At 46.9% G+C, this 15,577-nt stretch overlaps 1 pseudogene across 1 annotated transcript; it reads left to right on the top strand.

The window, feature by feature from the left end:
- Positions 1-277: 277 nt before the first annotated feature.
- On the top strand, positions 278-15,173 carry LOC311125487 (annotated as a pseudogene). The gene is made up of 5 exons: positions 278-419; positions 7,275-7,376; positions 7,481-7,910; positions 14,469-14,563; positions 15,029-15,173. The product of its transcript is annotated as an uncharacterized misc_RNA (transcript).
- The last annotated feature ends 404 nt before the right edge of the window (positions 15,174-15,577 follow it).

Genomic DNA, 15,577 nt, shown 5'->3' with positions numbered 1-15,577 from the left:
CTTCAGTTGAATCATACGTTTAAAACCGATGGGCACTGTGGGAAACAAACATGTTTATATTAGAAACTAAGGCTGGTGCAAGTCACGTGGTCACGTGGTGGCCAGTGTTGTGTTAATTTGACAGTTTCCCCTTCACTGTGTTTGACAGTTTAGAAAATAGTGTCACTACAGTAAGTCACACAGACGCAGGACAGTGTAGGGAGAAGACAGGTACAGACATACATTAGAGCTGAGGTTAGAAGTAGAAGTTACTGTATTTAACCACAAGTGTGTTAAGATGTCAGAGGGAGTCTATGAAAACTCAGATGGATTTGAAGACGACGAGCCTGATGCAATGAAGAACACAGACATTGATGGCCAATTATATGCCAACGTAAGAGCCTTCAAGCCTAGTACAAGAGATGAAGTTGTTGCTTCAGGTAAGATCACACACACACACACACACACACACACACACACACACACACACACACACACACACACACACACACACACACACACACACACACACACGCACACACACACACACACACACACACACACACACATAAATTACACACACAATACATTCAACAGGTGAGTTAACCCTGTAGTATTATAATTTTACAGTGTATTTGGAAAGTGTTCAGACCCCTTGACTCTTTCCACATTTTGTTATGTTACAGAAAATGGATTAAATAATTTTTTTCCCTCATCAATCTACACACAATACCCCATAATGACAAAATGAAAACAGGTTTTTAGAAATGTTTGCAAATGTATTAAAAAATAAGTATTCAGACGCTTTGCTATTAGACTCGAAATTGAGCTCAGGTGTATCCTGTTTCCATTGATCTTCCTTGAGATGTTTCTACAACTTGATTGGAGTCCATTTGGTAAATTCAATTGATTGGACATGATTTGGAAAGGCACAAACCTGTCTATATAAGGTCCCACAGTTGGCAGTGCTGTCACGGTTTCGGCCGAGGCTGCTCCTTCTCCTGGTTCGGGCAGGCTTCGGCGGTCGTCGTCCCCGGAGTACTAGCTGCCACCGATCTATGTTTCATGTTCGTTTGGTTTGGTCTTGATGTTGTACACCTGTGTCTAGTTAGTCCTTGTTAGTGTTCTATTTAGTTCTCGTTGTGTGTGTCTGTGTTTGTGTGTGATTGCGCTTCTGTTTCGTGTTGGAGCTACATTTTCCCTCCAGTGTTTTGGAGAGGTTATTTTGCACATGTTTGTGCGCTGTTTGTTTTGTCGCCTGTGTGCGCCGTGTATTCGCCTTCGGGCTTATTGTGCTTTTGTCGTTTATGAATATTGCACTAAAGCCTTTGGACTGAGCCTCTGCGTCCTGCGCATGATTCATACACCGCACCCACCTTCAGCACCCTTTGACAGAATCACACACCATAATGGAATCAGCAGGATCGGCAGTGACGCCTGTGTCGCTCGAGGAGCATCTCCGTGGGCAAGAGGGCCAGATAAGACAACTGGAGACCGCTCTACAGGAGGTAATCAACACCTTGCACCGATGGGAGGCCAGCAGGGTACCCACACCTCCACATACCCTGCCCACCCCATCGGTCGGTCCACCAGTCCCAGGTTCGGAACCCAGGGGGATTCGGCTCTCGCTCCCGAGGGCGTATGACGGAACAGCTGCCGGGTGTCAGGGGTTCCTCCTGCAGGTGGAGCTCTACCTGGCCACTGTACACCCAGTGCCCTCGGGATACGAGAGCGTTTCCGCCCTCATCTCCTGTCTCACGGGCAAGGCGTTGGAGTGGGCTAACGCCGAGTGGAGGAGGATGGACGCCAACACCATCACCTACGCCGAGTTCTCCCGCCGCTTCAAGGCCGTGTTCGACCATCCACCTGAGGGCAAAGCGGCGGGGGAGCGTCTAGTCCATTTGAGACAGGGGAGGAGGAGCGCTCAGGTGTTCGCTCTAGAGTACCGGACTCTAGCGGCGGATGCAGGGTGGAATGAACGGGCTCTCATCGACCATTTTCGGTGTAGCCTCCGGGAGGACGTTCAACGGGAGTTGGCCTGCAGGGATACCCATCTGACTTTCGACCAGTTGGTCGATATGTCCATCCGTTTAGACACCCTGCTGGCCACCCGTGGACGTTCCGAGGGGGGTCCGTCCATTCCGCCCTCCGGCACCTCCGAGCCGAGCCCTATGGAGCTCGGGGGTGCCGGCGCTAGAGAACGGAGGAGGAAGAGCCCGAGGGGGCCTGTCTCCTGCACCAAGTGCGGTCGTGGAGGGCACACTGCGGCCAGGGGCTGGGGAGGGTTCTCCGAGGGAGAAGACAACAGGCCACGCACTGGGGGGGCCTCCCAGGTGAGTAGACGCCCCACTTACCCAGAGCTTTCTGTTGTGCACTTTTGTATACCTGTTGGTTTTCCACAGGTTGCACCTCATTCCCAGCATAAGGCGCTAGTAGATTCAGGCGCAGCTGGGAATTTTGTTGATCGAAAGTTTTGTTTAGAGTTAGGGATCCCTCTCCTACCAGTTGACAAACCTTTTCCCGCTCATGCCTTAGATAGCCGCCCGTTGGGATCGGGGTTGATCAGGGAAGTCACAGCGCCACTTAGGATGTGTGCGCAGGGGGGTCATGAAGAGACTATACAGCTGTATCTTATCGACTCTCCTGCGTACCCAGTGGTGCTGGGAATTCCCTGGTTAAGCACCCATAACCCTGCTATTTCGTGGCAACAGAGGGCTCTCGATGGGTGGTCTGCTCAGTGTGAGGGGCGATGTCTGGGTGTTTCCGTGGGGGCAACTTCGGTGGAGAGTCCAAACCAAGTGCCCGCACTGCACATTCCGCCTGAATATGGGGATTTAGCTCTTGTGTTTAGCAAAACTAGGGCGACGCAGTTGCCTCCCCATAGACAGGGGGATTGTGCGATTGATCTCCAGGCAGGAGCAGCGCTCCCACGGAGCCATGTGTATCCTTTGTCTCAAGAGGAGAGAAAAGCTATGGAGACTTACATAGCCGAATCTTTGAGACAGGGATACATTCGGCCTTCCACTTCCCCCGCCTCTTCGAGTTTCTTTTTTGTGAAAAAGAAAGATGGAGGGTTGCGCCCGTGCATTGATTACCGTGGTCTCAATCAGATTACTGTGAAATACAGTTATCCACTCCCTCTGATTGCGACCATGACGGAGTCATTGCATGGGGCGCGGTTTTTCACAAAATTGGATCTCAGGAGCGCGTATAACTTGGTGCGCATTAGGGAGGGTGATGAATGGAAAACAGCGTTTAGTACCACGTCAGGTCATTTCGAGTATCTTGTCATGCCATATGGGTTGATGAATGCTCCATCAGTCTTCCAATCCTTCGTAGATGACATTTTCCGGGATATGCAGGGACAAGGGGTGGTAGTGTACATTGATGACATTCTGGTGTACTCGTCTACCCGAGCCGAGCATATAACCCTGGTGCGTCGTGTATTGAGGAGGCTGTTGGAGCACAACCTATATGTCAAGGCAGAGAAATGTCTGTTTTTCCAGGAGTCGGTCTCCTTTTTGGGTTATCGGTTGTCCGCGTCAGGGGTAAGAATGGAGGTGGATCGTGTGTCCGCTGTGCGTAATTGGCAAACCCCAACTACTGTAAAAGAGGTGCAGCAGTTTTTGGGCTTTGCGAATTACTACCGGAGGTTTATCCGGGGTTTTGGACAGGTGGCAGCTCCCATCACGTCCCTTCTGAAGGGGGGTCCGGTGCGACTGCAGTGGTCAGCCGATGCGGACAGGGCCTTTAGGAGACTGAAGGACCTGTTTACGTCGGCTCCGGTGCTGGCGCATCCGGATCCCGCATTACCCTTTCAGGTTGAGGTAGACGCGTCTGAGGCTGGTATAGGGGCCGTTCTCTCTCAACGGTCCGGCACGCCACCTAAACTCCGCCCCTGTGCTTTTTACTCAAAGAAGCTCAGCCCGGCGGAGCGTAACTATGACGTTGGGGACAGGGAGCTGTTAGCTGTAGTTCAAGCCCTTAAGGTGTGGAGGCATTGGCTTGAGGGGGCTCAACACCCTTTCCTCATTTTGACTGACCATCGGAACCTGGAGTACATCCGGGCAGCGAGGAGACTGAACCCTCGCCAGGCTCGATGGAGTATGTTTCTCACCAGGTTCGTATTTAAAATCACGTACATCCCTGGGTCCCAGAATGGCAGATGCGCTGTCCCGGCGGTATGACACGGAGGAGAGGTCCGTTGAGCCCACTCTCATACTACCGGAGTCTTTCCTTGTGGCACCGGTGGTGTGGGAGGTCGATGCCGAAATCGAGCGAGCGTTGCGTACCGACCCCAGCCCTCCACAGTGTCCTGAGGGTCGGAAGTACGTTCCGCTCGAGATTCGGGATCGACTCATTTACTGGGCTCACACGTCACCCTCCTCTGGACATCCGGGTATCGGCCGGACAGTGCATTGCCTTAGCACTAAATACTGGTGACCCACTTTGGCTAGGGATGTGAGGGTGTAAGTCTCCTCCTGCTCGGTGTGCGCCCAGTGTAAGGCGCCCCGACATCTGCCCAGGGGTAAGTTACAGCCCCTACCCGTTCCACAACGACCATGGTCCCACCTCTCGGTGGATTTTGTAACAGACCTTCCCCTCTCTCAGGGGAATACCACCATCCTGGTCGTTGTGGACCGGTTCTCTAAGGCCTGTCGTCTTCTCCCTATGTCGGGTCTTCCTACTGCCCTACAGACCGCTGAGGCCCTATTTACCCACGTCTTCCGGCATTACGGGGTCCCCGAGGATATAGTGTCTGATCGAGGCCCCCAGTTTACCTCCCGGGTGTGGAGAGCGTTTATGGAGCGTTTGGGGGTCTCGGTTAGCCTTACCTCTGGGTACCACCCGGAGAGTAATGGGCAGGTAGAACGTGTCAACCAGGATGTGGGTAGGTTTCTGAGGTCGTATTGCCAGGACCGGCCTGAGGAGTGGGCGCGTTACATTCCCTGGGCCGAGATGGCCCAGAGCTCTCTCCGCCACTCCTCTACCAACCTAACCCCTTTCCAATGTGTATTAGGTTACCAGCCGGTTCTGGCACCGTGGCAGCAGAGCCAGATCGAGGCCCCTGCGGTGGATGATTGGATGAGGCGCTCGGAGGAGACGTGGAACGCTGCCCACGTCCACCTGCAGCGGGCCGTCCGTCGTCACAAGGCGAGCGCCGATCTCCACCGCAGTGAGGGGCCAGTGTACGCACCCGGAGATCGAGTCTGGCTCTCTACCAGAAACCTACCCCTCCGCCTGCCCTGCCGGAAGCTGGGTCGGCGGTTTGTGGGGCCCTTTAAAGTCCTGAGAAGATTGAACGAGGTGTGTTATAAGTTACATTTACCTGTTGAATATAAGAATATTAACCCCTCGTTCCATGTGTCTCTTCTCAGGCCGGTGGTAGCTGGTCCACTCCAGGACAATGAGATAGGAGAGACTCCTCCGCCCCCATTGGACATCGAGGGGGCTCCGGCGTACACCGTTCGGTCCATCTTGGACTCCAGACGCCGGATGGGGGGTCTCCAGTATCTCGTGGAGTGGGAGGGGTACGGCCCGGAGGAGCGGTTCTGGGTGCCGCGGAGGGACATCCTAGACCCATCTCTCCTGTCGGAGTTCCACCGGGACCATCCCGCGCGCCCTGCTCCGCGTCCTCCTAGTCGTCCCCGAGGCCGGGGTCGGCGCACGGCTGGAGCCGCGCGTCAAGGGGGGGGTACTGTCACGGTTTCGGCCGAGGCTGCTCCTTCTCCTGGTTCGGGCAGGCTTCGGCGGTCGTCGTCCCCGGAATACTAGCTGCCACCGATCTATGTTTCATGTTCGTTTGGTTTGGTCTTGATGTTGTACACCTGTGTCTAGTTAGTCCTCGTTAGTGTTCTATTTAGTTCTCGTTGTGTGTGTCTGTGTTTGTGTGTGATTGCGCTTCTGTTTCGTGTTGGAGCTACATTTTCCCTCCAGTGTTTTGGAGAGGTTATTTTGCACATGTTTGTGCGCTGTTTGTTTTGTCGCCTGTGTGCGCCGTGTATTCGCCTTCGGGCTTATTGTGCTTTTGTCGTTTATGAATATTGCACTAAAGCCTTTGGACTGAGCCTCTGCGTCCTGCGCATGATTCATACACCGCACCCACCTTCAGCACCCTTTGACAAGTGCATGTCACAGCAAAAACCAAGCTATGAGGTCGAAGGAATTGTCCGTAGAGCTCCGAGACAGGATTGTGTTGAGGCACAAATCTGGGGAACGGTACCAAAAAATGTCTGCAGCATTGAATGGCCCCAAGAACACAGTGGCCTCCATCATTCTTAAATGGAACAAGTTTGGAACCCCCAAGATTCTTTCTAGAGCTGGCCGCCCGGCCAAACTGATAAATCGAGGGAAAAGGGCCTTGGTCAGGGAGGTGACCAAGAACCCTGTGGTCACTCTGACAGAGCTCCAGAGTTCCTATGTGGAGATGGGAGAATCTTACAGAAGGACAACCATCTCTGCAGCACTCCACCAATCAGGCCATTATGGTAGAGTGGCCAGACAGAAACCCCTCCTCAGTAAAAGGCACATAACAGCCTGCTTGGAGTTTGCCAAAAGGCACCTAAAGGACTCTCAGACCATGAGAAACAAGATTCTCTGGTCTGTTGAAACCAAGATTGAACTCTTTGGCCTGAATGCTAAGCGTCACGTCTGAAGGAAACCTGGCACCATCCCTACGGTGAAGCTGGTGGTGGCAGCATCATGCTGTGGGGATGTTTTACAGCGGCAGGGAGACTAGTCAGGATCGAGGGAAAGATGAACGAAGCAAAGTACAGAGATATCCTTGATGAAAACCTGCTCCAGAGCGCTCAGGACCTCAGACTGGGGGAAAGGTTCACCTTCCAACAGGACAACGACCCTAAGCACACAGCCAAGACAACGCACGAGTGGCTTTGGGACAAGTCTCTGAATGACCTTGAGTGGCCGAGCCAGAGCTCAGACTTGAACCCGATTGAACATCGCTGGAGAGACCTGAAAATAGCTGTGCAGTAACCGCTCCCTGCCACTGCCAAAGGTGCTTCAACAAAGTACTGAGTAAAGGGTCTAAATACTTATGTAAACAAGGTATTACAGTTTTTCTTATTTTTCTGTTTTTTTTTGCTTTGTCATTATGGGGTATTGTGGGTAGATTGATGAGGATATTTAATCCATTTCAGAATAAGGCTGTAATGTAACAAAATGTGGAAAAAGTGAAGGGGTCTGAATACTTTAAGAGTGCACTGTATTAGTTCCAATCCTGGATGATACAGTAAAACCCGTTACCAAAGTCCTTACTTTAATAATTTGTGATTCAGTTCATGTTCAGTGGTGGAAGAGACCCTCTGGAGTTGCTGCAGTGTGTCTGGGGCTGCTGTGTGTTCTCCTACTGGCTGGGATCATAGGCCTGTCTGTCTACTGTAAGTTTAGTATGTTGTCAATGAGACTTAAGTAGCTTACTTAATCATACTTAATCATCAATGGTGTGGTAGTTACATGTTTGATTAACTTTTCCCTTTTACAGATGGAGTTATTGGTCATCACGAATCAACAGAGAGAGACCAGCTACAGGCCAGTTACAACAACCTGACTGAAGAGAGAGACCAGCTACAGACCAGTTACAACACCCTGACTGAAGAGAGAGACCAGCTACAGACCAGTTACAACACCCTGACTGAAGTGAGAGACCAGCTACAGAACAGGATTATGTTCTATGGTGAGTGCAGTTCATTCATTTCATTTAGTACATAGAAGAGGTATGTTATGTTTGTAGACTTTTTAATGCCTGCTGTTCTGTTGTGTTTATCTCAGAGAAACCTTGTCTAGCTGGTTGGTGGAAGTTTGGCACCAGCTGTTATTATCTCTCCTCCACGATGAACACAGCTGGGGGCGGTCAGCGGCAGTGCAGAACAATGGGTGGAGAGTTGGTTATTATAACCAGCAGAGAAGAACAGGTAATAGATAGTACATTAGTAATACTATAATACTACTGTTTCTTTATTATCATCTACTCTGATTATTTATTTTATTTTATTTAACCTTTATTTAACCAGGTAAGCCAGTTGAGAACAAGTTCTCATTTACAACTGCGACCTGGCCAAGATAAAGCAAAGCAGTGCGATAAAAACAACAACACAGAGTTACATATGGGGTAGAACAAAACATAAAGTCAAAAATACAACAGAAAATATATATACAGTGTGTGCAAATGTAGCAAGTTATGGAGGTAAGGCAATAAATAGGCTATAGTGCAAAATAATCACAATTAGTAGTAACACTGGAATGATAGATGTGCAAGAGATGATGTGCAAATAGAGATACTGGGGTGCAAATGAGCAAAATAAATAACAATATAGGGATGAGGTAGATGGGCGGGCTAATTTCAGATGGGCTGTGTACAGGTGCAGTGATCGGTAAGGTGCTCTGACAACTGATGCTTAAAGTTAGTGAGGGAGATAAGTGTCTCCAGCTTCAGAGATTTTTGCAATTTGTTCCAGTCATTGGCAGCAGAGAACTGGAAGGAATGGCGGCCAAAGGAGGTGTTGGCTTTGGGGATGACCAGTGAGATATACCTGCTGGAGCGCATACTACGGGTGGGTGTTGCTATGGTGACCAATGAGCTAAGATAAGGTGGGGATTTGCCTAGCAGTGATTTATAGATGGCCTGGAGCCAGTGGGTTTGGCGCCGAATATGTAGTGAGGACCAGCCAACAAGAGCGTACAGGTCACAGTGGTGGGTAGTATATGGGGCTTTGGAGACAAAACGGATGGCACTGTGATAGACTACATCCAATTTGCTGAGTAGAGTGTTGGAGGCTATTTTGTAAATGACATCGCCGAAGTCAAGAATCGGTAGGATAGTCAGTTTTACGAGGGCATGTTTGGAAGCATGAGTGAAGGAGGCTTTGTTGCGAAATAGGAAACCAATTCTAGATTTCACTTTGGATTGGAGATTCTTAATGTGAGTCTGGAAGGAGAGTTTACAGTCTAACCAGACACCTAGGTATTTGTAGTTGTCCACATACTCTAGGTCAGACCAGTTGAGAGTAGTGATTATAGTCGGGTGGGCGGGTGCCAGCAGCGTTCGACTGAAGAGCATGCATTTTGAAGAGCATGTGGTCCTCTGTAGCTCAGCTGGTAGAGCACGGCGCTTGTAACGCCAAGGTAGTGGGTTTCGATCCCCGGGACCACACGTACACAAAAAAATGTATGCACGCATGACTGTAAGTCGCTTTGGATAAAAGTGTCTGCAAAATGGCATATTATTATTATTATTTAGTTTTACTAGTGTTTAAGAGCAGTTGGAGGCTACTGAAGGAGTGTTGTATGGCATTGAAGCTCGTTTGGAGGTTTGTTAACACAGTGTCCAATGAAGGGCCAGATGTATACAAAATGGTGTCGTCTGCGTAGAGGTGGATCTGAGAGTCACCAGCAGCAAGAGCGACATCATTGATATACACGGAGAAAAGAGTCGGCCCAAGATTTGAACCCTGTGACACCCCCATAGAGACTGCCATAGGTCTCTTTCAGAACATCAGCTGTCTGGATTTGTGTGAAGGAGAAGCGGGGGGGGCATGGGCAAGTTGCAGCGGAGGGTGCAGAGCTGGTGGCCGGGGTAGTGGTAGCCAGGTGGAAAGCATGGCCAGCCGTAGCAAAATGCTTGTTGAAATTCTCGATTATTGTAGATTTATCGGTGGTGATAGTGTTTCCTAGCCTCAGTGCAGTGGGCAGCTGGGAGGAAGTGCTCTTATTCTCCATGGACTTTACAGTGTCCCAAAACTTTTTGGAGTTAGTGCTACAGGACAGTGGCGGCTCCTGAAAAAATTCTCAGGGGGGGCAATTTTTCTGATGATTTAGGTGACCTACACACATTTTTAAAAAGATATGTCCAGCAACAACATGAAGACAGGGGCAGCATATAAGTCAATACCAGAAGCATTTATTGACTGATCTCAAAAGTGTTGGCTTACAAAATCAAAATAAGTTATCACAGTAAAAATAATCAAGGGTGTTCTTTCACATTCCTCAACACTGCATAAACAATATGCATTTCCATAAACAAATGAAATATCAGCTGAAAATACAGCATCTTGGTATTTGTTCAGATTGCAGGATCAACAAGAGCTTTTACCACATTTTTTGCCTCATGGTTGAATTGGAAATATGTGCACCTGAGCATAATTCACAACAAGCAAGCAGGAGCTTTTGATAGAGGCTACTGAAAACATTTATGCAAGTTATTGGTAATAAGACATTTTTATAGACTTCCATATTCTGCCCTCTTGTATAGATTTGTGAAAATGAACAGTGATAGACATTTTGCCTGAAAACAGAATTTGAAAGTAATTTCTAGAAAAGGTAAACACAGCTATCTGTATGGCTTTGTAAAAACGAACAACCATATTCTGGCCAATTGTATAGATTTGTAAATATGAACAACCATATTCTGGCCAATTGTATAGATTTGTAAAAATGAACATGAACAGATTTTTTTTTTTTTTACTTTTTTTAAAATGAAAAATAACTATTTTAAACAACATCAACTGTGAACTGATTTGGGCGTGTGTGTGTTAAAGAGACAGACAGGGAGGGACAAAGAGAGAGAGAGGCTACATTACTTGTACTGAAACTGTTCTCTTCTCTGTTTCAATACAGCAAAGCGTTCAATGACTTTCTCATTGAAATCAGGCATGCTGAGGACTAGTTCCCTCTCCATGGAAAGCATGGCCAGTGCATTCAGACGTTCCTGGCCCATTGAATTTCGCAGGAATGTCTTAACTCGTGTCAAAGTTGAGAAACATCTCTCAGCTTCAGCTGTTGTCATGGGAGTAGTTATGAGGATGTTCAACAGAGTCACAGTCTCAGAGAACGTCTCCTGGAGGTTGTAGCTCATGAGAACCTGGTACAGTGCCAGTGCACCACAGCATCCCTTGAATTCAGGATTCTCATAGATCAGAGATAGTTCTGTCTTGAGCTTTGCCTTGCTCAGCATGGGGTATGCATTCACAGTGGCATTCAGAGCCTCATCAGGAAATGAATGGCAGTACCTTTCAAACATGTCTGCTTGCAGTAAAGGTAGCACTCACAAGGTGGCCAGAGAAAGAGAACCTTTCTTTGGTGTGATCCAGGATGGTGTTGCAGACCTCTTCAGACAGCCTCTGCTTCTCCTCTTCTCTCAAAGCTGTTCTGGGTCTTTTGGCTCCTGTTGCTTCTTGCAGCTGCTGTTGAGAGGAGTCCCTGAAGGCAAACAGACCAATGTGTTTGTTGGCTTTGTACAGTACTGTTGTCTATGTGATGCACAGGTATATGCAATGTATCCATGTATAGTACAAATACTTCAGTTCCACTTAAAATGGGCAGGGATGCATAAAGTCTTTAGTGTTTAAGTTAGCCTTTGTGTCTCACATAGCCTGGATGTTCAGCACAGTATACAGTGGTGCTCATAAGCTTATGATCCCATGCTAAAGTTGACTAAAAAGAGGAATAAAAAAGAAAAGAAAATTGGTGTCCTTAAAGGTTGGATTTTCCAACTTTTTTAATTAAGTCATTAAGATCAATTTCCAAAAGATTTTTTTATTTTTTTATTCCTCTTTTTAGTCAACTTTAGAATGTGTTCATACACTTATGAGCACCACTGTACAGTACACATAGTATATAAATTAAGCTAGATTACACCACTGGCCATATATAATGAGAATAATGTAATTTCAAACACAAATGCAGTCTCCTTTCATGCATACATTTTCAAATAAAGCTCTGCTTTGAGAAAGATCGAATGATATTGTTTAATCTTACCTTATGGCCTGCACACTGCTTGTGAAGCTGTCGAGGGCACGTTTGATAAAGACAGCATCGATGTCCTTCTTCTGTAGCTTCTGGTACAGAATGTCGACGTGGGGCATGATTTTGTGAAAAAGCCGCAGGAAAAAAATAAAATCTTCATCATGTAGCATCCTCACGTAGCCAGATGCCTCTCTCACGGTGGGCTGGTCAAATGAACCCAATGAACCCGTCCGAATGGCTTCAAAACATTCTATGAGGTCGTCTCGATTCTCGTAGACAGTGTTCACGACTCTGCTTAGTAGAAACCTGTTGAATTATTAAATTTGGTCTGGGAGGTCCTAATTGTTTCGTTGCCAATTTATCTTGATTTGTTCGCCGACAAAAAGGAACTTCTTTCAAAGAGACAATCGAGTTGCACTGAAGGCTAGCCATTTTGACAGTAGTAGTGAATTGATTGATGAGGCTACCCGCTCTTTTCTTAGTTACGTTCATGGTTATGTTACGTATGACGAAAGCGCGTAAGTGCAAGCCCTCAGAAACCCATAGAGATTGTATTGAAAGCTCTGATATTTGAAAAAAATTGATTTTACATTAGAGGCTATGACAGACTTCTGGGCGATTTTCAACCTGACTGAAATCGGCCCAAAACGGGCGGGGAATTTTGAAGCACGACTTTAGCCTGATTGGACATTTAGTGGCAGATCAGACGTCTAGATTAGAACACTGATAACTACTGTTGCCGTGATATAATTGATTAGAAAAAAAAACCTTCCTTTTCCCGTTTGGCAGTGCGTCGCCCATATCGCCCTAATGAACACACCGCCCCTGCTACAGGATGCAAATTTCTGTTTGAAAAAGTTAGCCTTTACTTTCCTAACTGCTTGTGTATATTGGTTCCTAACTTCCCTGAAAAGTTGCATATCGCGGGGGCTATTTGATGCTAAGGCAGTACGCCACAGGATGTTTTTGTGCTGGTCAAGGGCAGTCAAGTCTGGGGAGAACCAGGGGCTATATCTGTTCTTAGTTCTGTATTTTTTGAATGGGGCATGTTTATTTAAAGATTGAGAGGAAATTACTTTTAAAGAACAACCAGGCATCCTCTACTGACTGAATGAGATCTATTTCCATCCAGGATACCTGGGTCAGGTCAATTAGGAAGGCCTGCTCACTGAAGTGTTTTAGGGAGCGTTTGACAGTGATGAGGGGTGGTCGTTTGACCGCGGACCCGTTACGGACGCAGGCAATAAGGCAGTGATCGCTGAGATCCTGGTTGAAGACAGCGGAGGTGTATTTAGAGGGTAAGTTAGTCAGGATGATATCTATGGGGGTACCCATGTTTACGGATTTAGGGTTGTACCTTGTAGGTTCGTTGATAATTTGTGTGAGATTGAGGGCATCTAGTTTAGATTGTAGGATGGCCGGGGTGTTAAGCATTTCCCAATTTAGGTCACCAAGCAGTACGAACTCTGAGGATAGATGGGGGGCTATCAATTCACATATGGTGTCCAGGGCACAGCTGGGGGCTGAGGGGGGTCTGTAGCAAGCGGCAACAGTGAGAGACTTATTTCTGGAAAGGTGGATTTTTAGAAGTAGAAGCTCAAACTGTTTGGGCACAGACCTGGATAGTATGATAGAGCTCTGCAGGCTATCTCTCTATTTCGTCGGCAAACCAGTCGTGTTGGATCGGTGGGGCTCAGTGTCAACACTAGGAAGTCCCGTCCGGTTGACAGAGAGGTAGATAGCCTGGAGATGGGCCTGAGGCTAGCTCAAGGCTAACTGGTGCTTGCTATGGGGCAATGGTAATTAGCCAACAACAGGTTGCAGCTAGCTGGTTGCGATGATCCGGCGCTAGGGTCCAGTGATTCCGGCAGAAAGTCCGATATGCTCTGGGTCGATAGCACGCTGTGCAGACTGGCCGACGAATTGTCCAGGCTAGAGCTAGAGCTGGCTTGTGGATAGTGTAGGCCACGGACAATGGTGAAGACGCTAACGATGACTAATAGCAAGTATCCATTCAGTAGCAGCTAGACTAGTTTCAGCTTAAGGTTCTTGATGAAAGTTATAAAGAAATAATAGAATCCTTTCCACGTTGGGTGAGGCGGATTGCAGGAAAGTATATTTAGTTAAAGAATGAAAAGTAAAATTGAGAAATATATACAAAATAGACAAAAAAATAAGAAACTGGATATTTACACTAGGACACAGAATAAAACCACGACCGCACTGCTACGCCATCAGTATTCAACATGTGTGACCTACTGTATCACCAATGTTCACGTCAATTTATAAAATACATTTCCTGTCAGAAAATAAATGTTGCTTGAGATTATATCTATACCAATACTATAATATATTATACTACTACTATTATACTACTACTATTATACTATGATTATTATACTATGATTATTATACTACTACTATTATTTTACTACTATTATACTACGACTATTATACTACTACTATTATACTATGATTATTATACTACTACTATTATACTACTACTATTAAAGTACTACCATTATACTACTACTATTAAACTACTGCTATTATACTACTACTATTAAACTACTACTATTATACTACTACTATTAAACTACTACTATTATACTATGACTATTATACTACTACTATTATACTACTACTATTATGTATTTGATAGAAAATGTCAAAGTATTTTCTGGAGATTAAATACTGGCCATTGTTTTTCTGCCAAAATGATATCATAGATATTTATCCATGGATTGAAGAAGAATGTCTGGATTGGTACATATAAAAAAAATGGAACTTGGCAGTGGGTTGGCAGCACACCATTTACAACTACGTGAGTGAACATGTTCTGAAATACTTTTACATGCTGTTTTTTCTGTTTTCATGATTACTTTTACGGTCCGATAATCTCATCCCCAGCCAGCTCTCTATGTCTCTCTGTTTCTCTCTCTCTCTGTGTCTCTCTGTCTGTGTCTCTCTCTGTCTCTGTCTCTCTCTGTGTCTGTGTCTGTGTATGTGTATGTCTCTCTCTCTCTCTCTCCCTCTCCCTCTCCCCCTCTCTCTCTCCTCTCTCTCTCTCTCTCTCTCTCTCTCTCTCTCTCTCTCTCGCTCGCTGTCTCTCTCTCTCTCTCTCTCTCTCTCTCTCTCTCTCTCTCTCTCTCTCTCTCTCTCTCTCTCTCTCTCTCTCCCCCTATCTCTCTGTCTCTCTCTGTCGCTCGCTCTCGCTCGCTCTCTCATTCTTTCTCTCTCTATTTTGTATTGGATGATGTTCAACTCTGATTCTCTGTGTGGTTTATAGGTATTGGATGGATGGGGAGCCTGATAACTTGAATGAGGTGGCTTGTGTTGAGATCTCACAGACAGCAACAGACCCTTTGAAGAGTTGGAAGGATGGACCATGTGTTGAACAACACTGGGTCTGTGAGAAACCGATCACACAATAAGTATTGGTTATCCCTGTGATAGGCTTAAGATGTTTTTTTCTCTCTCTCTCTCGCTCTCTCTCGCTCTCTCTCGCTCTCTCTCTCTCTCTCTCTCTCTCTCTCTCTCTCTCTCTCTCTCTCTCTCTCTCTCTCTCTCTCTCTCATAGTTACTATGTTGATGGTTGGATACAGTGCTGAATGGTGAAGTGATGTTTCCACCTAGTGCAGGGTTCTTCAATTCCGGTCCTGGAGGGCCGAAACACAATTGCACTCACCTGGTGTCCCAGGTCTGAATTAGCCCCTGATTAGAAGGAGAGGATGAAAAACAGAGGTGTTTCGGCCCTCCAGGACCGGAATTGAAGAACCCTGACCTAGTGGTTAAAGAGTCTCAGTGGTCTAAGAAACTCTATCGCAGTGCTAGCTGT

Source organism: Coregonus lavaretus (assembly GCF_964263955.1).
Source record: "Coregonus lavaretus genome assembly, contig: HAP1_SCAFFOLD_2804, whole genome shotgun sequence".
In the NCBI taxonomy this organism is placed as follows: domain Eukaryota; kingdom Metazoa; phylum Chordata; class Actinopteri; order Salmoniformes; family Salmonidae; genus Coregonus; species Coregonus lavaretus.
This window is presented reverse-complemented; position numbering and strand designations above follow the sequence as displayed.